Source organism: Pungitius pungitius, chromosome 10, assembly GCF_949316345.1.
Source record: "Pungitius pungitius chromosome 10, fPunPun2.1, whole genome shotgun sequence".
In the NCBI taxonomy this organism is placed as follows: Eukaryota; Metazoa; Chordata; class Actinopteri; order Perciformes; family Gasterosteidae; genus Pungitius; species Pungitius pungitius.
Genome location: NC_084909.1, coordinates 6603361 through 6630062, shown reverse-complemented (window position 1 = coordinate 6630062; position 26702 = coordinate 6603361). Strand labels below are relative to the sequence as shown.

The 26702-nt window shown below is 42.5% G+C and overlaps 1 long non-coding RNA gene and 1 pseudogene across 1 annotated transcript in view; both read right to left on the bottom strand.

Moving 5' to 3' along the window:
- Positions 1 to 1357, bottom strand: part of LOC134102926 (uncharacterized) — a 12049-nt gene extending 10692 nt beyond the window's left edge. The window contains exon 1 of the long non-coding RNA XR_009957006.1: positions 1 to 1357. This exon is cut by the window's left edge and continues 2647 nt beyond it. This is a non-coding gene — a long non-coding RNA (uncharacterized LOC134102926).
- Positions 1358 to 1653: 296 nt separating this feature from the next.
- LOC119228955 (uncharacterized) lies at positions 1654 to 26134 on the bottom strand (annotated as a pseudogene).
- Positions 26135 to 26702: the final 568 nt, after the last annotated feature.

Below are 26702 nucleotides of genomic sequence, written 5' to 3'. Positions count from 1 at the left end.
AATGTGTTTTCCAGGGAAAACCCAAATGTTGACAAGAATAATGTTTCTAGACATCAACGACGGTACAGTCTGCTCAATGTATCAGCATCTCCGCCCTAAAAAAATGGACTTTTTAAAGGTTATATTTCTTTTTGGCTTTAAATTGAAATCCTTTAAGAGGCAATTGAGAATAAGATTAGATACATAAGTTAACATTACAAATACATCTTATATGTTAAACAATATTTGTAAATGTAAATCATTTAAAGGGGGTTTAGGCCACACAACAAATCCAGTGTGGAAGGTTGTTGTGTGTGTGTGTGTGTGTGTGTGTGTGTGTGCGTGTGTGTCTCTTGTCACTCTCCTATTATGTCCCAGCACCGAGTGCCATCTCTCACCGCTCGGTTAATAGAAAGATTCAGCACTTTCTGGTCTTGATATCCCTCTCTGAACAAATGATGCCTGAAATTTTTATTCTTTTTATAATGGAATTCCAATGGCCTCTGCTGCAAATCAAGTGGAAATTTTTGCATATCAAGTAGGAAAAATTAAATATTAACCACGTTTTAATGTGATTAAGGGTGACAGGGACATTATTTCTGCTAATCATTCACCAGCTTCTGCGCTCAAACAAACCTACGGAACAAGCCATGTTTACGCTTTGACTCAGAGAAATAAACGGTTCTCTAATCAAACTTTTACAAATAAAAGAGATGCTATACATTTATTAGATATTTTGTGTTTCATGTCAACTGATAAAAACAAGAAAATAAGAGCGAATACATGTTAATCCTACACCTAAAAAAACATGTCAAGTTATTATTTTGTTCTAAGCTTGAGATTTCATGTTACAAAACATTCAATTTAAAAAACAATATATTGTGAAATGAGGGAAAAAACAATTGGAGCCTCCACAACAGGCTGGCTCTGAATGGAGACGTCCCACCGGGGGCCACCCTCTGGGGCTACTCTATTTGTCTTTTTGTGTGGGAATCCTGAGGGGGGGGGGGGGGTAACTCCTGTGTTTCCGAATGCCTGGGGCTTCCCCGGGCTTTGTCGGAGCTTTGATCTGCCTAAACGGCTCAGGAGGGGAAAACAATGTGAGTTTCTAAAGTACCGGGGCAGCTACCTGAGACAATGACCCGGGCCTGCGTCAAACACACATTCATACGGCCCGGCTTTATTAGGAGTGCTCAGCCAGTTAAGCCTGTAAAAGGTGGGCCACCACCTCCAGTTTGCGAGCTCCTTTTCAGATGCAATTGGTACGTTGACGGGCCCGAAGAGTAATCCACTGCCCCGCAATCCGCCACGGGCCTCATCGACGGCACGCCCAACCCCCGGAGAGCCACCGAGGGATCGGCTGACCGGCGTCCGCGCAGGCGGGCCTAAATCATTTGGGAAAGCTGGCCAGGTGTTCCACCCCCCCCACCCCCCCCCCCCCAGTTACCTCAACGGCACCTGAGCCCCACGCAGGGCCGAGGCGAAAGGGCGCCGGAGCCGCCCCAACGAGCCGATTGTGTTACTGAGCCGCTTCCACAAACGTTGGCAGCTGCCGGCGTGCATGCCAGGCGCCGGCCGACTCATTGAGTAATAAACCCAGCGTCCCCTGTGTTTTGGCTGCCAACATCCTCCTCTTTCCTTTTTTTCCCCCCCCCCTCGTGCGGAGGGGGACAGCTATGAGAGGTATGAGCCCTCGGTGGCTTTTCGAGGCTGGGAAGTCGGCAGCTCTGTGGGAAGCTTTTCATCCTCCCAGTGGCGAGCTCCCGAGCAACGAGAGTGCAGACGCTCTATGCTCCCTGTGGCCATGGCCTGATCGAAAGGCATTCGGTCTCTGAGGAGGCAGGCGCGATCTGACACACACACACGCACACACGCATGCACGCATGCACGCACACGCGTGCACAACATGCACTATCTTCAATATTGTGAACTTCTTTCAGCCTTCAAAGCAATCACAGGCTCCGGGAAACAGAACCCAGCGCAGGCACAATGGGAGCAGCTTTAATTAAGAGCATCATCTCACATTATATCTCAAACAAACCTCGGGGGTGTGCTGCATGGTGAAAAGCTTCTTCGAATAACTTTTTCTTTGATAAATGCACCCGTAAAAAAAAAGAAAAAAAAAATGTTTTTGTGACTTTAAATGTTTGCACATGATAGATAAAACCCGGAAAAAAAGATTGGCGTTTGGGAAACACATTATCAAAGCTATAGCCATTATAAAAGGGTCTTTGTGAGAGGGGGGCTGACAAAATAGCAAACATCTCAAATTCAAACAGTAACCCAAAAGGAGTACATTCGACATCACCTAAAATAATTCTCTATATGTGGTATCCATGCTGTCATTCACAGCAGCTGACTGGGCGAGAGAAAATAAGGGGGCTGGGGTAGAGCGGGGGGAGTCATCAAAATGTGACAATTGTGACAAGAGCAGGCAAAGTGTAGCGCGGAAGAACACCACAAGGATTTCTCCATCTCTTCTTTTTTTTTTTTTTTCCCACCCTGGATGACAGCTTAATGTCTTGCACATGCAATATTTATTCTCATCGTGTGTCAGACTGTCTAACTGTCCTAGGGAGTACAAAGAATGCCACTTATTAGAATAAAAGCAGAAGGAAGGTAATCAAGGACATATGTAACATCAGCCAATCATGTCCCCTTCCAAGCCTGCATCTTTTTTTTTCCCTACCATATTCATAACAGTTCAACAATAATCCTGATAATAAGCGTTTAGGAGCTATATGTGGCAACACTATATTCATTTATTTGTCTCATTAGAGCGGCCGGGGGCCACAGGCGACTCCCTGTTGTCCGGACTTCACCTCAACAAAGCCGAAGCTATCAAAATGCATCATTAGACAGACTCTAAACTTACAGACTGACTTTTTTTTTTCTTTTCTTTTCAGAACTTGGACCTTGCAGGGGAAGAATTCCCGGGGCGAGGATGTCGCGTTCACACATGGGTGTCTACAAACATTATGAACTGCAGCGGCGTCGCGTTGGCGTCCTTGTGCCTGACGAATGAGGGTGAAGTGATCTGCATTGAATTTTTGAGAGCCAGCAGATTGCAGGCTCATCAAAGAACAAACAAGAACCGAGGACGTCTCTTTATTCAGAAGTTTAGGCCCCCCCGTCTCATTAGTCGAAGCAACGGTGCTGTGTCTTCGCTACCGGGACACGGCAAAAGACAATGGGGAGACATGTTAGCAGTGTCCTTTCATTACCTGGACTGGGGACAGTCAATAACCGGGCTAACTGGACTTTATTAGCACCATCTGTTTCAGTTTTACTGTACAGCCTCTCCTGTTATGTTCTCTCATTGAAAGCTAGCTGAAGGCATCCATTAGGACTCACTGCGGACAGCAGGAGACACGTCTTACCATGGGAAAGTCTTTCTCAGGGTCGCTCTCTGCACGAGGAGAGAGTGGCCAACTGTGCACAAAACACAAAGGAGCAAAGTGATCGTGTGCTTCCCACACGGCTTTGAAAAGGGAACGCTAACTCCCCAGATAGTGGTTCCTAAAAACTTGAATGGAGCCAGTGGTTTTGCACTCAATAAAGTTTGAGTTGTGTTTATGGGAATTATGGTTTGGAGTAGCTGAAGCGGGCTGCAGTGCGGCTTTCAGTGAATCACAGCAGGGTCCCTCAGTTGTTCTTCCGTCTCAACATCTTAATGGGTACTCAGAAAGAGTTGGTTGTTTTTCAAAATGATCAGACGAAAAGAAAATGCATCTTCAACTAATGAGTGTGCTTCTTCGTGACCAAAAATTTGCATATCACACAGTGCAAGTCAACACTGAAGCTGGAGGTACAGTTTGAGACTGCTGCAGATCCTGTCGGTGCTTCCATGACTTTCATTGTCAAAGCTCCTCCTACAGGCCAACCAGAGCATCCAACCCAGCCAAGACATTTTCTCATTCTGGATTTATTTTTAACTTAATGAGGAAGTTAGTTTTCAACAGAGACGCCATCTCGGGTTTTCGTGTTCGTTAGCCTATAGATCACAGATACATAGTTTAATTATAGATGAAGGCAGCTGGACAGTGTAGTGTAGGAAAATATCACTCAAGAGTACACAATGAATTTATTGATATACATTTATTTGAATAATTCAAAATAAAGAACACTGTCCGTGCAGCATTGTGGCTTTCTGAGGTCTTTTTAAAAGTTGGAGCTTCATGGCAAGGACGAATAACATCATGCTTTGGCTACCAACACATGTGTATTGTTGGTTTTGATCTTTTCATGAGATTTGTTGACAAGAAAACTCTAATATGCCTCCAAACTATATCGTTTTACTTATAATGAGTAGTCGGGGTTAAGTCGGACACCTCAACATAAAACAAGGCCTTTTTTTCTGAGATCAAACTGGACGAAGACTTCTGTCAAGTCTCCTGAAGTGCAGAGACCCACTGATTGTTGTCCAGACGCATGCAGTCTTTTCATCATCATCATAGCCAGAAATGGCTGATGAGAGCACAAGCGTGGCAAGACATTTTCTAAATTACACCATGCCAGACAAATATGTGGGGAATTAATTATGAAAGATCAATAAATTCCTTTAAGGCAGGGAAGAAACACTGTAACGAAGGCTGACTGGAAGAGCAGCTGTGGTATGTAACTAGTTCAGCTGTGGTTACCCAAACATAAATGACAGAGGTACCTAACGTAACACACATTTAGTATAAAATAATCTTCAAAGAAAGTATTCAATACCTTTGAATGAGTAACAAGAAACAAAGAGTAGAGACTAAAGAGAGGCCTTCACATGCCTCGACATATACACACACGTGTGCATACAAGCCGGCTGAAATGACAACACTCCTAGCGCGCGCGCACACACACACACATACACACACACACACTTAATAAAAGCTCCAAGCAATAGTACCCTGCAGTTCTTACACTCACCAGGAGAAGCCACACGGCACACACTCACAGACATAGGTCACGCTCGCTGGTTTCCTTAAAGGTCAACTTATCTACTTAAGAGGCACCAATTTACTTTAATGCACATTGTCCAAAGGAGAAAAGAAAATAGAAAGAAAATGACAAGAGAGGAAAACATCACAGCATATCTGGAATATTCTCAACTGTGCTTTTTTACAACGACAAAATATGACCACTCTTGGTTCTCTGAAGGGGATCGACTAAATGTCTGATATCACACCTATAAACGAAATGAATAAAGTCCGAGCTGACGAGGCCAAAAGCTTATAAAATAAACATTAGATGACGAGTGGAAAAAAACATTACGCTAACATTGGAGCGGCTGCAGCTAGCACATCGTCAACAGTGCTCTAATGACCTCTCCAGCACACAAACCCGGAGAAAAAGTCTCGCAGGCAGCTCACTGACGCCGAGGAAAGAGGAGAAAGCCTCTTCATGGACTCTTGTAGATGCCATTCCCTACCACGCAATGCCTCTCAGTCATAAACACATGACAAATGCGGCCTTAATCATTTTTTACGAGCGGGGATGTGCAGGGGGCAGTGCATGGTTAGAGGGGGGGGGGTGGGCGGTGAGCAGCAGGCGGCCCCCTCTGCACAGAGGAGAGGGCTGTGTGGTAAAGTCTCCCCTGGAACATCACTCAGCCAACGAGCCTTTGATCTGCACACCGCAATTACAACCAGCATCCAAATGAGCATGGAGTCGCCTCTGAAACAGACTTCAAACATGCACATGTACACATTCTGATACACGTACACTGTATAGGATTGGAGCCATGTGCTCCTCTCTCGACAGTAAATGATGTACTGTCTCCAGCAGAGAACCTGGGGATGAAAGGAGGCCTCGCTCCTCGTCTGATCCCTCCATTAATGATGGCTCGCTGAAGCTAATACTGAGCATTCTCGTCTAAACAAGGGCAGCTTCCCGGACTCCAAACAGGATGATCTTGCTTTACAATGGACTCGTTTTGAAGGCTCTGAAAGTTCGATCAAACTGTCGCGACCTCCAACGCGAGACAGTGGCTGCAGCAAAACATCTCTTGCGCCCCTGCAACCTGTGACACAGTGGGTGTCATGAGGAAATCAATTAACTTAGATACAATAAACTCGTGAAAATAGTGTTTGGTGGAGCGTGCTGTGAGAACATTAAAATGAAGCCTGAGTGACAGCATGAACAAAACACCGAGAATATAAAGCAGGACCACTTGGAATAAACAGCGCCTGTGAAATGGTGTGTGTGGATGTCCTCAGAGACGCAGATGAGATTGGCTTATTTGCCTCATTCTGGGATTCGCCCTCCTTTTCCCGCCGCACATTTTTAGAGTCAAAATTGCAATTTGTCTTGCTGTTTGCTTTGAACAGTCCTTAACCGTATCATCATCTCAACCGTTGCCGGTGGAAAAACACGGGAGCATGGCGACAGCCAAATGGCAGTCTGGCGTCTCTGCCGCAGACCGGCCGCCATTAAGGGCTGAGAGCAGCGTTTATTGTACAATTAGGGCCAGCTCGATCTACCTGTAATCATCTCCATACAGGTGCGAGCAGCTCTCTGGACAAGGGAAGTGACTCATCACGTGTCAAACATCGGCACTTTGATGTCGGCATTGTTCGTTTGCGGCGCCCCCGGGGCACCTGTGCACTACTGTTTGGCTCTTTTTAAAGCGCTCGAAGATTTATTGCGTTTCGCACAGTTTCAAAAGGAGGCACACACACGCAACGTGAAGAGAAAAAAAGAAAAGAAACTCTTCCTTCTGACGACGGATGCTCCACGTGTCATCCACGTGTCATTTGTCCTCCTCCCACCGTCTGACACTGAACATTTTAACAAAGAGTCATAGGTAAACAACTTCCCTTGTAATGCAACGCTGCCAAGCAAAGCACTAAAATACGTTTGGGGAAGAACTGACACCACAAACCTAGAGGGCAATTGGAAAAGTGCAATAACAATCCACAAGTTGGTATTATTGACATCACGGCTGTGGTGTGGGAAAAAAGTAGCCTTTTCAGATATAATGGTTGTCTCCTTGATCCGCTCTTACCGTGGCCACATTGCATTCACTATAAAACAGAGCTGAAAATACAGAGAAGAAGTTTACTTGGTGCATTGAAGGTCATCAGTTAATTCACATTGTGAACAGTGTTGCACAAAGTGCAAATCCGCGCATATCATGGTTAAAAGTAAAGGAAAGACTCCTTTCGCCTCTAAAGTGATGCTTGTAAAACTACTTCAGGACAACGTGTTAGGACAAAACCAAATATTTGAACCCACACATATTCTGATATAATAAGTATAATATTCATAGAGTGTTATCCGTATGTTTTACTGTCTGCCCGCAGATGATTTTAATTATTTGTTTGCCTTTGAATGGGAACAGGTTTTTTTTTTTTGTCATTTAAAGCATTCCATATGATATGACAAATTTAGATGGAAAACGAGGACCATATGCCAGAATGAGCTTAATGAAGTGCAGAGTCTGGCGGGAGTTTGCAGGGCTGAATGTTGTGTAAGAGCTTACTTAGCGACCCCTCCAGGCAGATCCTCTCAAAAAGATATGACCGTTTTCCCTCAGCAGGAGACCACGGTCATCAACGAGGCGAGCTCACACACACACACACACACACACACACACACACACACACACACACACACACACACACACACACACACACACACACACACACACACACACACACACACACACACACACACACACACACACTCACTTCTCAAACCCCAGCACACGCACTTTATATAGCTGAAATGCAGATCCAATCAAAGTTAGTAGAAATCAATGTAAATGCGTACATAAGTAGAAGAAAAGCTCTTCTGCGGTGATTAATGAGGGCAATGAGTTGGCTGCAGCCTTTTGTCGAGGCACTTACCATTTGTTCTTTCTCCCGATGTAATCTTCCCTCAGAGAGGTTAACGAGGTAAATCGTGGGTTTGGATGTCAAAAACAAGTATTGGTTCAACACTCCGATCTGTAACAAAGACAGACAAGCACTGACAATCCAAACTTTCCAGCGTTGCCTTTGAGGACGACGCCGATGTAAGTGAAGCCAAGTCAAATTAGAGTCTGGTGTATTGGCGCTGTGGGGAGCAACTTTAAAGCCTCTGAATTAAAACAGCACGGCCAGATGTCATTAGCTTGTACAAAAGTAATGTCAAAATACAACCAACAAAAGACTGTGCATAATATTAACTTGTGATTTGCACAAAACAAAAGAGGGGAAACAGCAGTTGTACGTTTTAGGTCAGATGAAAAGATTAGCCAGATGAATCACGTCAATAAATCTGACTGTAACATCAAAGGCTCACCTCCTTGCCGTTCCAATCGTGATACTACGGACGTGTTTCTTTTCATCCATTACCCAGCTCTTGATTTTGCAGATAACGTCCTGTTTGGGGTTAAAAGAGAATGAACAAGAAGCCATTAAAGGAGATGAAAAAGAATATAAAACCAGCAGGGTATGGGGTAATTATTTCCTAAATGCATGGCATCCTGATGCCAAAATGAACAATGGCTGTGCTCGCATTGAAGCCGGAGTGGCCTGGCTTTGACAGGGATGGCACGCACAAGACCCCCTTCCCTCCTTTAAATCACCACACAAAATGCCTTCTGGGGTGTCTCGCTTAAGAGTCGCAGTTTTGAACATCAATATTCCTTCGGGAATGTTTAATGAAAAGGATAGAATGAAGACTAAATTGGAAAGAGCGAGAACTAATTGGAACTTGGTTAGTTAGGTTTTAAATTATTGTTCCCACCTCGGGCACTTTTGAGAATGTATACTGAAAAAGCACGAGTGACGTAACTAATTATTCCCTGTTTCTTCTGGAGAAAATATTGAGCATTTACTGCTATGAATTACACATTCATTGCTGAGGTACTTGTGGGTTGAGACCACAGGCAAGACTGGGCCTTGACAGGATCTGGAAGCGGAAAAGGGTGGGAAAAAGGGAGGGAGGTAGTTATAAAATTTGTAATAAAGAAATTGAGCCTATTATTGTTGATCCAGCCCCACAGAAATTAGCGGAACACATTCTTTTTGTTCCTGTCAACTTGACCTCCCCCTTCATATAAAAACTCCCCCACCCCCTGCAACACTCCCCCTACCTCCTTTTCCCTCCCCAAACCCTTGCAGCACTTCACAATCATACTCCCTTTTGAAAGAACTGAGGAAAAAAATCCTGCCAGAGCCTCAATTACACAATGGCAGAAAAAGCTCCACACACTGACCCCCAGCCAGCTGCATTCACTCTCTGCACATCTCTCTCCACAGGAATTCTAAAGGCCTTTTAGTCAGCCAGCCAGAGTGCAGCCAGCGGGAGAGAGCGCAGGAAGAGCCGCATACACTCCGCCCGCGCCGTCCCAAGTCTTCACAGAGAGATTAATCATCTGTGAAATGGAAACAGCAAACGGCCAGTGACACAGGCTGAACCCGCTCCAGGTTTCCCTCATCAGCTCGCAGCCACCGTGCAGCGCTGCTCTAACAGGCAGGTGTTAATAAAAGGCATATAGGTCCCACAGGGGTCAAACACATATGCCTGCCACCGCCAAGCGCCGCCGGTGGGCCGGGTTCTTATTATTGTTTTGTGAGGAAAGGGATTTGGAGGATTCACGGGGACAGAAGCAATGAAGCATTGTTCTTGTAAAACACAGCACCATCAACGTGTGTTTAACGTAAAACACACGAGTCCAGTGCCGCCGCGTCAATATCAATTTGGCCAAAAAAAATCACAATTTTATATTCAGGGACAAATTCTAACTGTTTTACAAATGATTCGATCCAGATTTTCTTAGGAAACTGAAACTTTGTTAAAGAGCATTTCTTTGGCTTGTTAGCAGGAAGCGTAAAATTAAACCTACGCAGGTTTTATTCTATTGTTTTCCTCTTACCTATAAAAGAGACTTCCTCTCCCTAACGAACATCTATTTTGGTTCACAATGTTAATCATCCTCTTATACAATCTGTACATCTGGAAGCTCATCAAAAAAGAAGAGAGCACTGCCACAATCTTCAACATATTGAATATTATTATTATTTCAGGAGCACACGCATCAAACTATAGCACATATACAGTAGTTATCTCTCAGTGATAAGAGTGGTGTAGTTTTTTTGTAGAGGTAACGATGTTACTAAACATACAAAGCAATTTTACTTTGTCATTTTTGCAACATAAAGGTTCTTTTTGGCCTCGTCCTAAATAATTCATAATTTTGCACAATCAAATCATTTTTTTTTAAAAACAAATAACTATTTGGATTTGTAGTTTTATTTCACCATCACTATCAGAATACATCTAAAATAAAGTATGTACTAAAACAAGTATTTGAGTTTTTAGGACACAACTTAATATGCATTTGTGCCCACATAACCAACTAAATAAGTGTGAAGGAAACATCTATAGTTTGTCGCAATATAAAGGATTAAAGCATTTCTTGTTCATGAAATTTCAGGCCACATATAAACCTGTAGCGCTTATAGGAAACTGAGGGCCATGGAAATTATTATTTCAAAGGTTCTTGCAAATTACTCAGTAAAGAAGAAAACCTAAGGAAGTAATCATCATACGTACAGAATTTCCCTTTTATTCATGCTGTGTGAAAGTACAAGCACTGTTGTTCCTTTTAAACTGTACATTTTGATGTAGTCCTGAGGCACATGTTCTGCATATTGATTACATAAACATGTATATGTGCCTTTGCACAGCTGAGCGTGTCAAACGCGAGGCACAGCCTGTGAGACAATCACACAATCCCTCCCATCTAAAAGCTGGCTGCAGCCTTTGATAAGCCCCATTCTTTGCCATCTAAAGAGGTCTTCCATAGATTTCACTTGCCGACGTGTGCACAACCTTTGACAAGTAATGTATCATTTTTATTCATTGCCTAAAATTGTTAGCAATTATGTGCGTAAGCGGCCACCTGCCTTGCCTGAATGGCTCCTGTCTGTTGGGCTACAGGGGTGTGGGGAAGTGCTGTTGGCTGAAGGGCGGGCGGGCGGGGGGGTCGGGGGGGGGGGGGGTTTAGTCTGAGGGGAACCCACCGAGCACTGGGCCTCTGCAGCAGGTGAAAAAGCCCCACTCGTTAGTGTAATGAGTGGTCAGAGCCTCGGCGCGTCGGGGCCTGAAATGGGGCGCGGCGCCCCGACTGAAAGGCCCGGGATCCCCTCGCCTGCGACTGTCCTGCCCCAGCTGACGGGAGGGCATCATGAAACGGCTACAGACCGAACCGTCGCCAACACCGGCCGCTCAGCCTCATTAACCGCAACAACACGACCGTCTGAATGTGTGTGTGTGTGTGTGTGTCTGCATGCATTTCGATCTGAAAACCCGGGATGTGGATTTCTTTTTCTTCCTCTGATCTCACCCTGGATCTGGCACACAACACGAGGAATCCTTCGTCATAATAACATTCTAAACATTTACGGTATTCATGGCGAGGGGTATCGCTGTGTGTGTGTCACCCGCTGTACGGCATACAATTGCCTGAGCTGCAGTTGTGTGTGTGTGTGTGTGTGTGTGCGAGCACGGGCAAAAGCAGCGACCACGAGTGTTACTTTAGATTAAAAGAGCCGTGTGGAGACACTTTCATTAGCCCATTGCTGCGACCCAGGGTCAGCTGCTGAATAAGTAACTCTCTATTAATGATTTCTACAGCAGAAACCCTCTGACCTCTGATCACTTTCAATCTCAGAAAGGGAAAAAATATGGGGCAGGGGGAGGGGTGAGACCTATTGGAGGGAGATTAAAAAAAAAACACCTTTTTCTCCTTGGCCATGTGCGTGGGAGGGTTATTATTTGTGCCTTGCTGTGAGAAAAAGGGCCTGCTGGGACATAGACTCACGTTTTCTGGTATGAGTTTCTCGTCACCGCTTCTAATGGCCGTCTTCTCCAGCTTGTCAATAATAGGGCCGATCATCTCCCCACCAGGTCCTCGTGAATGATCTCCATGTCCCTCACCGGGTCCACTGTCCCTTCTACATGGGTGATATCCTGTGATACAACAATCACATGGAGAGATTATCAGTATATAATTACTTTTTCAGGGGCAACCACATCACTTATTAAAGCAAAGACAGTAAAAGCAACAGAATCTGAGCCACTGAATCGATGACATTGACTTCTTGAGATGGAATGTGAAACAGGGATTAGATTTGGCCCAAAAAAATTATTAGCTTTTTTTGCAGACAATACAGGAAAAATAAACATCCACTTGAAAAAGCACAGTGGGAGTCACTGGTAAATCATAACATGTACAATGAAATACTTAGGAATATATTTAATGATTATTTTCAGAGTGCAAGTGTCAGAACTGCAAGAAACCAGCTTGTGTCAAAGTCAGTTCCATTAAGTGCATCAAAACATGTTGGATTGTCACTCTGCATTTTTACCCCTTTTGTCGCAAAAACTATCAGCCATTAAGTTAAAAAATACAAAAAAAATTAAGAAAAGCGAGTTTGATTTGAGAGAAGAAATCTTAACATTCACAGACCACTGTCTTGCCTTATTATTTTTGTTTTGTAGACGTCTTGGCTCTGCTGGTGATTAGGTAATGAGGCTTTGAAGCAGACCATTTATCCAGCAGCGGCTCTCAGGACTCCTGGTTCTCCAGCAGAGGGAGGGAAGGAGGGAAGGAGGGGAGGGGGGGAGGGCACAGGTCTACATCTGTCACATGAGAGTGACAGATGTAGACCTGTGCCCCCCCCCCCCTCCCCCCTTTAACACCAACAGTGGACTGCAATACGTTCAGCCCATACAGTTAGTTCGATAAAACCCACATTTTTCTGGTAAAATCTGGATTTACAGTGGTGGAGGCAGTACTCAGATCCTTTACTTGAATAAAGTACCACTAACATTAAAGTACTCCATTATGTCAAGGTCCTGCCTTAAAAATGGCACTTAAGTAAAAGTTTGTAATAACATTACCAAATTGCAGTTCGAGAAAATAATTGCATGCACCCCCATGCAATACTATGTGATATTATTAAAACATTATATTATAATTATTATTACATCTTTGAATTATCATCACTGAAGCAAATAGGTTGTGTTTTTCAGTTACATGTTGCACCTTATGTTATATGTATATACATAAAACACACCAATATACAGTGCATATATTTAACAGCTATAATCTATTTAAACTTTTATAAATCTGGCATATTTAGATTTGGACGTTTTGTCATGACTTGAGAAAGTTTCACGCTGTGGCAACAGGAATGCCATCTCATTCAACAGGCCCGTGGATGTCAGGTGAATGATGACTCAGCATTACTATGGTGAGGGATGTTGGGAATGTGCATGGTGGAGTCACTTAGTGACATCAACAATCCATAAACTTACCGTGTGGACACCTGAAGAGTGAAGCTCTGTTGACAGGTGAGGCGTTCACTATTCATCACTAGGCCGCCACGTTGTCTTTCAACAGGTTCCAACAGCGATGCATGTAAAATAATATTGATGACTCACAGCTGTGTGCAATCGCCATCATGGGAAACAACTGGAGACTCACCGAAAAAATGTACACAGCTGCCTTATCTGTCAAGTTATCTGAACAGTTAAGTTGAGCAATAATCAGATAAAAGTCCAGGGCGTCTTTTAATAAAACGATATGTTTCACAAACTAGAAAACATGTTCTTTGACAGTTATTTTGTTGCCGGTAACACCCTACAGATTTACTCCAAACAATTTCAAATTTGGTACCTAGTTCAACCTTGTTCAAACATTTGTCCTCTCAAGCAACATTGTTGCAATGGGCATAAAACAGGAAGTTGTTGTAAGTTGTTGTACACGCCGATATAGACTTATAGCTCGGCCTCCTCCACCACCAATGAGCCATTTGTCGTTGGCCCGAGTGGGAGGCAGCACTGTTTGGATCAAGGAGGGACACATGATACCAAACAGGGGGGGGGGCATTTACAATCTAAAATCACTCATCAGACACATCGAAGCGGCAAAATGACAGACATGCAAAAACCCTTTTTATTGCACGCGAGTCAACAGAAGCTGTAGACTTTTGTGCAAGCTGTCATCCTGTGCGTTGTCCTCATGGTGAAATGAACTTATCCAATTACTCTTTGCCTAATCAGGCTGTTTTGGTTCCTCTCCTCTTGCAGAGGTACTCCACAGTATAAACAGTTCACTTACGGCGCACAGAAAGGGACTAATCAGTGGAATTATTGTTTTGCTGCTCCAATTTACCAGCTCCCTGTTCGCCACTGATTGGGATGAAAATTTGCTATTGTGTCTGCATGAACTCTGAAAATATAATGCAACGTAATCATTTTGTTAGCTGCAAGAATATACATATATTATAAACAATTAGGATGTACAGCTCTGATACATGGTTTCAAAATGTTAAATGCACACAAGTTTGTTGTTCAATTAAATACATTTTAATGTGGAGTAAAAATAATCAAAACAGGGTCCTGTGGTTAATGAACCACTTATTATTGGTATAAATCCCTGTCAATGAAAGCATGACAAATGAATATAGGTCAGTCCATTTATTCAAAATGGTATCATTTTGTAACACCTTTCTCACCTTTTTAACAAGGTGATTCGCAGTTTTGTATACATTCTTAATAAAAAGCTGATAAATCAAAATTTCAAAGAGTCTTTGGAGGAGCAGTGGCAGCTGATTACTCACTATTTAGTCATCAGCTGACACTCTCCTCTGACTGCCACATATTCCAAAGTAATTTGCCTTAATTAACTTCGCCTAATTTAACATTCACATCTACTTTACCGCCGGCCCATTCAAGGCTTAGAGCTGGAGAACAAATGCACGAGGGGAAAGAGAGGAGAGAAATCTGGGGGGCTATCTCTACAATTAGTCCTTTAACAACTGGGTCTGGATCGGGCTCTGTGAAGACAGCTCTCATGAGTCTGCTGCGCCACACAAAGCCACATGCAAGACAGTTAAAACTCACAAAAAAAAGAAAAGAGAGGATGGAAATGCCCGTGAGTCAAGTCTGTCGAACAATGACATTTTTACTGCTTCATTTCAAATAGTGCATGTTTTGAAGACACTATTAACAGGTGCTCCTTTATTGACAGAACAAAAGGATTAGTGGTGTTCAATGGTCTGATTAGGGATCAGGCTAAGCTCTACAAAATGATGGACTTACGGCGGGCAAGGCCTGAGAGGATAAGGACTACATTAACTGATATTTACAAATGAAAAACACTGACAAAGGCAACAGAAGGGGAGAAAATTCATTGATTTGAAAGGCTTTGTTGTTTGTCTTTTACTTTAACGTTACCATGCAACATGCCACTTAACCACATTTTCTTTCAACGTAAACAAATGAAATGAATTTTTAAAAAAATGAATAAAAAATAATTATCAAGCTCTTCCAGTTCCCAGCAGGATTAAAACGTTAAACGAAGCTAAACGAAGCTTTAGCTGTCATCACTCTTCTGCAGAGACAGGGCAGTCTGACTCAAGTCAAGATCAATGCTGCTTCGTCTGATGCTGCTACCTGGAAGGATATGTGGTCAACATATTTCAGTCAAATTACAGTATTCATTGACTTCTGACTTCCTCTGCATGTCATCACATGCCTTCTAAAGAGCTCGCATTCCTCTCGCACTGCTTTTAAAATGTTCATGCAAACTTGGCGTTTCGCAATTCTCCTGGTATTCAGAGCAGTAAAAGCTGTTTTATGGGCCAGTCAGGAAAAGCACATTATGGGCCACTTCCGAGCAAAGAAACAGTAGCAATGCACACATGAGTATTTATGTTCATTCGGGAAATATCTCCTTGAAATTTGTTTTAGGATAAATGAAATTGAAAGCAGTTTGTAGTGTGCTGCTTCTGTGATAGAGTTTATGTCCTATTCAGCCTTTTTGTCCTTTGCTTATATTAATTATGGCAAATAGATAAAAGCTAAAAAGGCATTTGACAGCAGAAAATGGTGGGTGTGAGCCCTTCAGAGAAACACTGAAACCCGTTTAATACGGGATCCCATCTTTCAAAATAGATGTGAAATCATTTTTCGAAAGTATAAATATCTGTACCTCACAAGGTGTCTCCAATTCCCAGCGTGTCATTCCCAACTGACTATTAACAGGTCAATCCTCGCAAAAAGTTTGATATCGCTGATGGAAAAGGACATAAGTGAGAGCGGCTCACACAACGCCTGCTCAGGCTGGATATATTTGGGTTTTCATAAACGCTGACAGAAAACAACGGTGTTAATTCTCCTTAGCTTAACCTCTGTCAGTCCATTCATTCTGTTAAACCACTGGGCATGAGGGTCCCTTGATTGAAAGGAAGCGTCATGCGCACGCCGCTGTTGTCCCACATCATTCAGAGAACAAACCTTTTTAGATCTTTAACTACTATAGTGCTGCTGATTGCACAGGCACCGGCAATTTCCTAACCAACCGCCACCTGAACAATGATGTGTTCAGCTTTCAGACCCTCCAGCCTTTCAAAGGTGAATCATTTCACAGTTTGGAGCGAGATCTCCATAGCAACTCCTCTTTGAAGGGTTTAGAATCACCATCCAATAATTCTATGATCATCGGGCCTTGCCTTTCCCAGTGGTTCTTTTCACAGCAGACAGGCAAGGGGGGCACGAGGAGGAAGCAGGACGATTTTACAGTCTATTTCAGGCAATTCATCTTGCAGCCCCATTAGAATTCAAAATATTGCGACCTTCAATCACCGGGCATGTTATCTGGAGCTGTGGCGATCTCCAGTCAAGATGGGTAGACATTTTGCTCTAATCATCCACGATGAGTGGAGGCTGACAAAAACTCTTCATTCTCCCTGAAGCAAAATGCTCATTTAAATGCAGTGACAGCACCTCAACACAGCTCCGAAAACACACAAAGGGAGGATGATCCCAAATGCACAGCTAACTGATCCACATTTAGAATCGCTGTGTTGGTTGACATTGCTAACATAAACAAAGTCCCCCACGAAGCAGAGAAGCAGGCTTATTTTTCTCATTGATTTGCAATGCAACACTACGGTTTGCTTGGAGCATCACGGATGCTGGGACCAGCTCCAACGCAACGTACATATTTGTCCAAATGTGCTGTTGGAAGTGGGTTGTTTGCGTTTAAATAGCAGTTAACTTTGCTACAATAGAGTGGATCATGGCTGAATATAAAAGAATAAAGAAACATAATGACACATTCATTCACAGACAAAATGAGAAAATATTGGTCGACTTAAACCTTGCACTCGTTCCCTCTTTGACAATGCGGTGCAATTTTCATCTTCAGAAGTATTCATTCGACAAAAACAGTTATTGATGTCACCTCACACAGGCTTCTGGGGGTTTATATTCATATACAATGTTATACTATAGCAAATACTTTTATTACCAAAGTGAAAACATGATTCTTAAGGGATATATTGGTTGATGTTTTCTTTATTTTTTGTCACAAATCCAATAAAAAAAGCTACAAACAAAAATAAATAATGTCATCTTAAAACCTTTTTCCTTTTTAACGTCAATGAGCCGCACTACAGCACCAAGTGAGTTACTTCTTCATGACCACCATCCTAACGCAAAACACATTCACCAGTAATCTATTTGTGCATTAATCCGCTGCTGAAAATACTCAGCAATAATAGTAATGCCTGTTGGGTATCATAAGGCCCTTTACAAAGCCAAACCGTTGCCAGGGCAACAGTTTTGGCAATGAAAATGTCTATAGGCTGGATGGATACTTTGGATACTTGGCCAATGAAGGTGATCAGGATTCTGAAATATGGTTATTACAGAATTGGTAGTTCATCCTTTCAATGGGAGTTATTGGCCGAAAATAAAAGAGACAGACATCGAATTATGATTGGGAGGAAAACTATGACACAAGTGAATTCATCATTAGAGAATATTAGTGAAATACTCTTAATAACAGACCATTCTTTGTAGTTTTATGTATTTTTCTAGATATGCAAAATCATGTTCACCAGTAATAATGAGGACATTTAAGACACATGCTTGTCGTAACTTTGCAGTTGTGTACTTGTTGTTGTTTTCTATTTTCAAGCTCTGTGGCAAACACAACTTTAGAATATCATAAAGAGTTTTTTTTAATTACTTTGTGATGCGTGAAACAGCAGTTGCATGAGCCCAAATCAATACACAATGCTGCCGTGAAGGCTGACTAGTCAGCATGACGTTTGCGTTGTCTTATTTAGCCCCCGCCTTTTACTGTTTATTAGAACAGAACTTGTTCCAGGGATGGGTTAGGAAGTGCAAGAATGCTGACCCGTTTCCTGGACTCATTCCTGCAGCACTCGATGGGTTGGAATGACAATGACACAACAATGGCTTAAGTAGGTGAATTGATGACAGATTGACTCATGGCCTGATCTGCTTACGGAGTCATGCGCGTGGAAGTCGAGTGGCGAGCTGAGATGTTCTGGGTGTTTGTCAGGTTTTTTTACGATTGGTGAGCTGGTGAGTGATACGGGACAACTGTCGGTCCATCAGTCTCCACTGGCGTCGGTGAGGAGCCACGGAAGCCATAACTCAGCTTGAATAGTCAATCCTGTTCGCTCGCCACGCCTGGAGCATAACAATCATTTGGACGTGTTCACTGGAAGCGATTAGTGTCCCGTGGGCTGATGTCTGCGTGACGCAACAACCAAACACGAAGGGATCGTCCTAACATATTCAGCAAAGCACAGCCAACTGATTTGATCACTTAGATTCAGTCGGATATTCACACGTTAATGATGCTTCCCGTGAACGTCACTGAGGATAGTGGAGCTCTATATATAGTGAACCTGTTTAGTTACGTCGCTATAGGACCAATTACAGGGTCGATTTGTTGCTGACTGGCTTTGATTTGATCATATTAGCCTCACCAGCAGCAACTGGAATAGCACATTGCATCTGAATCAGACGCGGCGGCTCATTTGCTTTTGGTCTGTTAGATGTTGTCCACGCTGCTGTTGCCACAGCTACGGGATTACATTTATACAGAATGATGTGAATAAAACAAGCATTTCCTGTTTGGAACAAAGACCCCTCCGGATGTGTCACCACATCTTCTGTCTGTTGAGTTCTGTGTTAAGCGAAAAGCCGGTATTGTTATTTGTATTCTGTAGGTTATGACGGAAATCAATGCACACGGTATGTAGTGTCTACTCAAATTATTTTCCCCGTCAATTCATCTGTCATTTAACTTTTTGGTCGATAAAACGTTTTGTTTTGTCTGACAAGTCTTTCAACTTCAAAGACGAAAGCCGATCTTCACTAAGCTGGAGCTAGTAAACGTTTGGCCTCATTCATTAAAATGTCAGTAATAAATTGGTTGCTGATTAATCACGAAAATCGACTGACTGACTGATAGAGGAGGAGAGGGAATGGGCCTCGTTTTAGTTTAGACGCTTAAAGCACCAATATCTCGGTCAAAGAAGAGTCGACGCCAAAAATAACAGCCACTTTGCCCACAACCACAGCAGCGATGCAGCGTCTTATGGCTCTGAAAAACATCTAATTGCTCAAAAACCAAACATCTGGGAATAAAGCCAGGTGAGCTGGCAGAGTTGGAGCTGGCGGGGGAACACAGGGGCAGGTGAAGTACAACACGCCCACGTCTCGTCTCAGACAGCGAAGGGAGGGGGGGGGGGGGGTGGGGGTGGGGGGGTGGGGGGTTCCAGTCGCTGAGGAACACATAGAAAAAAAACGTTGCGTCATCAGACCAGAGATCTCCAGCCATTCAACAGAATCAGCTTTCAGGAGGCGGCGTAGCAGTTGTTGGAAGGTGTTGTTGAAAGCAAATCCACTGTGGAAAGCGGAACTTGAAAATCGAGTTAGACTGCTCGCCGGGAGCAGTTGAATCTTTTTAAAAATACGCACTATATACTTTGTGGTAACCTATTCCACCTTTGAGAAAGCCGTTGGTCATTTTTTTTTCAAACTCCACACTTTGAAGCCCAGGAATGAAGGACCTTAAAGTACAGAAAACTAAGCATGAGTTCATCAAGCTGAGGTCAGTTTCTCATCCCATCACCGGTTCCTGTTACTACAAACACAGCAGAAATCCTCAGTCTTCCTTTTTATGACGGTTGAGGACGTTTTTCTTCTTTGCGGGAGAGGAGCATCTGGCATTTACATTTGGCCCGCATTAAAGGAACTGTGGGTGTTTTAACCATGTACATGGCGATGTTAAAAATACATCCATAAGTACCAATGATGGCACGTCATGTTAAGTAATCCCTCAAAAAGTGAACAAATCAAAATATATATTTTGACATTCTGATAGAATTTAAATTTAAATCCCCGGTTTACCAAATTTGTATTAAATCTACAGCTGAATATGGTCCCAAACAATTATCACTATTAAGTCCTATTTGAAAGAGTGACCAGCTGTGTGTGGATATTACATATCGTATTGTTTTTTTTAATTTAAAAACAATAACTTAATATAAATTATCTAATAATAATAATAAGGACTAATACATTATTAGTTTTTATTTATTTTAGGGTTTTGTTTCTAAAGGAAGGAAAGATTTTTCTATATATTTTCATTAAAGCTCAAATGAATTGTCCACCCTGTAGATCTTTATTAGCTCTTATTCCGGCTCCTCTTCTCACAAACTACAGAGCCAGAGGCTATTTGACAACTGTGCATCACTGACAAGTGATTACTTTTATTCCAGGAGGGAGACAATTTAAAAACAATATAGCAAAATGGCCTTAATCTTAACCCTTTCTTGCAAGCATGCCACCATCGACTCTCCAATCAGAGTCTTTCACAAAGTCAATGAAAGCACACAATCAGTCCAAAAAATCGGGCGTTTTTTTTAAAAAAGGGGCTCTGAAGTCATTTCAATTCCTGTAATTTTAATGGTTTGAGCATGTAACACTTTAATTGTGTTAAAGACCATGTCAGAGACACAGAGGAGCTTGAGGGAGACTTTATTTGCACTCGGGGAGGGACAGACTAGAAGCATTTGCTGAGATAATCACATTTCTACAATCCCAGAAGGGAGTATTTCAAACAAATATGCATTATTCATGTTAACATTACCTATTCAATTTCACATCCTTTGTCCAAAATGTATGCAGGACGTAATAAAAGAAAAAGGAAAAGAATCCTCACAGTATGTTTATCAATAAGCAACTTAGTTAATCAAGAGTGTCTGAAGGAATCGCATCGCAACACCATGCGATGCTCCTGAACGCTCTCGTGATGTTTCCAAACCCCCAAAACACGCTACAGGTTGTGCGAAGCATGAACTAGGCACAGACCTTCTCACTTTCCTTTAAGGGAGCCTCTCGGTAGGAATGTGAGGTTTGATCTGACTTCATAACATCTCACCTGTGATGTTGATCTCGGTGCACAAGATGCCCCAATAGCAACGCCACAGGAAAACTAAGGGTGTATTTCTAATTAAATGTTATAATTACTTGATTTGACACTGATTCGCTGATAACATTCAGCACAACTTGTGACTCACGTGGAAGATCACAGGCACTGATATTTGGAGAGGAAGGCCTTTTCCGGCCTTGGCCAGCGTCAGCGCCTTTCATCAGGCAAGCAATGTCAACAACATTGAGGAATGCTGAGATTTTGCTGCAACCCATGAAGGAAAAATGGAAAAAAAGGTATTTAAGACTGTTAATATTCTCAATATAATTTAAATGACAATAGCAACATCTTGCATTGTTCAATATCAAATACCAACTTCCTGTGAAGGAAATGTGTTTGTAAGGTGTTGTGTTGCATTGCATTACATTACATTTTTTAAACAGATTGCTGACAGAAATTCTCAAAAATGGTGGACAATTTAACAGACATTATCTTATTAATATGTTATTTTATACAAAAGAATGATGTGACACTCAAGCTTCTCAAGTCCAGCTGAAGCTATAATCTGTCAAATCTGATAATTTAAAAAACTAGTGAGTAATTTCATGAAAACAGGAGGAAAAAAAGTCATTTGTTGAGGAAAGTTGTACGATACACATCTGGGGCTCTAAAATGTATTGCAGCATGACAATGTATGATTGACTCAGAATCATAAACTACAATGCCTGTGTACTTTTTAAATAAAGATCCCATTCATTTCTGGTGTTGATCATTTGAATGGAGGAGATCAGATCTTCTTGCGATGAAATGCTATTCAATATACCAATTTTGGCCAGTCAAAGATACACATCACACTAGTTCTGTACAGCTCGACACATCTGGATTCAGCCTGCTTTAACGGCTACCATAGATGTGTGCGATAGCCAGGTGTTGGAGAGCAGTCATACATCATACACATCTGGCAGCTTCGTGTCAACACCATTGTTACAGGTTTCCTCATACCTATTGCAAGGAGACCGTCAACGACTACAGATTCCGAAGTGTGAATAATAGGTCAATGATGAGACCCCATACCTGGGAGGTTTGCAGAATTGGCAGAGGAAATCATAGCGTTCATCTGGAATGGGCACTCTGCTTTCATTTGGGTCAATGGTGCAGAAGGGGACATTTTCAGCTGCAGCCGGACTCTTTGTCAACACGCTGAAAAAAGGTTGACTTCCTGGAAATAAAAAACAGCAGTGGGGTCAATCCATCTGAAAGTGCTGGTGTGCAGAACCTGATGGGTCGATGGTATGATGCTGAAACACTTAGTAAGTTATGCAAGATTGGCTTTTCTTATGTTCTGCACAAGAAGGAAAAGCTTATTCTGATAGACTGAATAGTTTGAATTGGTTTACCAAAAATATCCTATGAAATACGTTGCCCTATTACAAGGTCAGATAATCCCATAATAGATCAATTGTACATGGACTCGAGGGGAAAATTACATTTCTGATAGATCTCTGTGGAACAGGATCAGCACAACACCGCCCCATGTTGTGATCATAGAGATTTATTTTCTATGGCCCAAGAAGCAGCTGAAGTGTACTTCAAAATCTACAGACAATGGCAAGTGTCTAAGAGTAATGATTGCATGGTAGTTAACTATAATCCAGGACTTTCCTTTTTTATCCCATCACTCAGTGCTTCATGCTGAAATTATTGTTTGTTACGTCCTACAGGCAAGAAATTGCTCAAGATTGCTAAAGTGCATGCATTAATTCCTTATATACAGCTAAATAGTTTCTCTAACATACTTAAGGGCTCTCCTCGGGTCACCTTAGGGGAAAAAAAGGAAGACAATCCACAGTGGCGCTGCAACCATTGCCAGGTGTAAAAAGTTATAAATGATCAGAAAATGACTTACATACGTACACATACTAGAGTCTAAACTGATTTTGGAGTGATTTGACACGTAGGTGGGTGGTCAAAACTCTTTTAGACATAAAAATATCCCCCTGAAATGTAACCTATGAAAACAAAAATATGTATTGTACAATAAAATTCATACACAAAAATTCATATGAATGTATTCAGCTGATGAAGACTCTTAGAACAAAGTATAAAGTACAGCTGAAGGAATAGAAAAATGAGGGAGAGAACTCAATGCACACTCAACTTGAATTTGTGGATTTGCTAATCGATGATCGCACACAAATATTTTTTACATAAATTCATTTATTTGAGGGGTCCGAGCGCAGGGTAGGTAGCTAACAACCAAGCCTGTTGGATACGACTTTTGTCCCTTTGCAGCATGTCAGACCCCCTCCACACTCCATTTCCAGTCACTCTCCAGTTACTCAAATTAAGGCAATGAAAGCCACAAAATGAAGATATTTTAAAAATGAATTGGGACACCTCAATCTGAGTCAGTTATGCCCCCCACTGTGCAGTTTCTCCAATAAGGGGTTGAATTGACAAGGATAAACTTGTGTGCCTCTGAGGAGACGGAGAATATGTGCTGGTCTAAGAGGAGCGATAGCAGCGAGATTGGCTGAATCACACTGTCAAGTTTCTCATGTGTGTGAAAAGTGGTCAGTTACGCCCAACTAACAGCAGGCTGGCGTTTGAGCATAGTTCATTCATGAAGAAACCATGGGATGGTTGGCGAAGTTGTACTTTGACACAAATGTGGTATCGCCGACCTCAATGAGTTCTACTTCTTATACCAAAAAGAAATGGTGGTTTTGTCGTGGTAAGAAATGAAAAACAATGGAGCGCGAGAAATTGGATCTTTGTGCAATGAGCGCCAAATTCTAGAAAACAAGCTAAAAACACTACACATAGCAGCCCAAACCTCTTGAGCTGAATTTATTCTCCATCAACAATGTTGAGAATGTGGTTATAAAACAATACAAGTCCAAAAAACAATATATATGGGTTACAGTTCACAGCAACTGGATGGACGTCGCAACACCATTGGCTTTTCTGTCCTTTTATGTGAACATCACTCAAAATGATGAACGCTAAGCAGAAGATAAACTATGTGGCCTTTCCTGAGAGTAAGGTCTGCCCTGTGACCCTGTGACCCCACTGTATGTCCCTGATGATGTTGCTAAAGGTCTTGGTAAACAGTGTCAGCCGTGCTCCTTAATAGAAAACTCTCACAGACTGAGTCTTTAAATATTATTTGTCTAACGTGTTCTTTCTTCAATTCAATTAATTGTTTTTGATTCCATTCATTCATTGACCAAAAAGAATATTTCTTTTTTTGTGACGCTTTCCGTGCTTTTCGCCTCGCTAATAATTGTGTCAATTGGCTGTGAGATGGTTGCTCAGTGAGTTCTGTGTTTTGTGTTCACTTTGTGACGTATTTCCTTTGAAGACGTACAATGCATGTCGGTCGAGAACAGGAAAGTCCAAATGACCAGCTGTATGAACGCGGTGGCAGTGACTGCGTGTCATATGTGGTGGACCGGAGAGGTGTCAAAGGATGAACCCTGACCCCTGAGATGATCTGACTGATAAGTGGGCATTTAACGCACGAGGGACAATAGGGTTAGTTAATGCTTCTCATTCACTCAAAGACCTTCTCTGCATTCACAGGTCCGTGTTTGTGTGCCGGTGTGATACAAATGTAGATGGTTCATGACACATACTCATCAATAAAATGTCACACACAATTAAGCTGTTTTCTCTGTTTTAAAATAGGGCCTCTCTGATCACAAAACCCACAATAACGAAAACGATGCAGAACACACGCTTGAATTATGTGTATTGTCAAATGTTTTAACTTTTAAAAACATATTCCAAATCCTTGTAGAAATAGTGACTTTATAAGTGCAGGTTTACCCTCCCTCGTAACACTTCTCTGATATACCACACCGCAAATGTAATGTTTCAAGCATTCTGAACGATTGGGCAGCTCACACATTTAGACAAATAAATATGCAGGAGAGGAAGACAGAGGCCTAACAGCCAGAGGAAGACTGCTCTGTTAGCATTAATCACATCATCAAGCCCATTTCCTTGTGTCAGTGTAAAATGTGGCATGACGAAAAAGCTCCCTTAAAACATCTACAACATTTCTTTAAATCTAACTCCTAATCTTCAGTCATGCATTCCGCAGTTTACATCTAGCCTAACGTGCATTTTATATCCATGGCGCCAGGCACAGTTCAGATGTTGACACAGCACGTGCTGGTGCATGCAGTGTAAAACCGTTACTTACCCTACGTTGGGCGGTCAAACCACTCCTCTTTCTAACGAAGTGCCAAACCTTCCAATCGGCGGCGTCTCCGGCGCGTCCTTTCCCTCAATAACGACAACGTGGAGATGTCTGCAGTCAGAGCGAACCAAAGACCAAATTACATAACTTACAATACGGAGCAATTCCTGGTAAAAATGCACCTTTTGGGGGATCAATTTCCTCTCTGTGACTCCCCCCACAACCGCTCACCAAAGCAGAGAAAGCGCCACATTCGTTGGGCCAGATGCGCAAAGCGAAGTCCTCGACAGGTTTGCTCCCACGCAATCAGAAAATAGATCATGCAGCCAGATGAAAGTTGAGTGTGCAAGACGGCATGATCAACTGAACTTCCAAACGCTGCTGTCGTAATCGATGTGGGCTTTGCATTGGTTGCAAAGATGCTCTTTCGGAGGCGCGACTGTGTTGTGATTTTACCATTTGAATCATTCACGTTCACAGCCGTCAAACTGGAGACGTCCTCCAGTTGCGTCTTTGTGCATTTTACCATTTGCCCCATCAGGGAACAGAATATTATACTGCGAGGCCAAAACATCTGCGATAAAAGGAAGATATTTTAAATGGTGTCTTGACGAAATCGTCATAACTGTGTCCACTGTTTAAAGTCCGTGACCTGTCACTGACACGTGGGATGACGTCTGATAACAATCCAGCTTTAGAGCAAGAGAAACGAAGTGAAAGAAGTGAAACATCGCCTTGCTCTCATAGTTGCTGCCCCCCTCCCTTTGAGGGGAAAAAAAGACAGGTGTAGCCAAATGAGCACACAACATTACAACAATTAGTTAAACGTCCTCAAATAAACTTCCCTCAGCCGAAATACAAATTAAAGCACACAGGGGCACAACCCCCCCCCCCTCCCGCTCAGCCCCCCAATCCAGCAGCCTGTCAGGTTTAACACGCAGAAAATGAGGCTCTATAATAATCTGGATTTGGGGCAAGTGAGGCTGGCTTTGTAGAAAGAATTCAAATGAATAGGTCTGAATTAATCATTTATCTTTTGTTGATGGATGCACCCCCACTTAGACTCATCACAATAGATGCAGAGCGTTTTGTTCGACCAAATAAATCATTCCCATTGTTTAAGGTACATTGATCAATCTAATGGCTTGTAATGGGCTTCTAATTGCCACAGAGAAGTGCTCACGAGTGGAGTCCAGAATTACAGATCCGATTCAAAATTCTCCCCTTGAATGACAAGGCGAGATCATGCTCTCCTCTTTTGTCCCTAAGTAA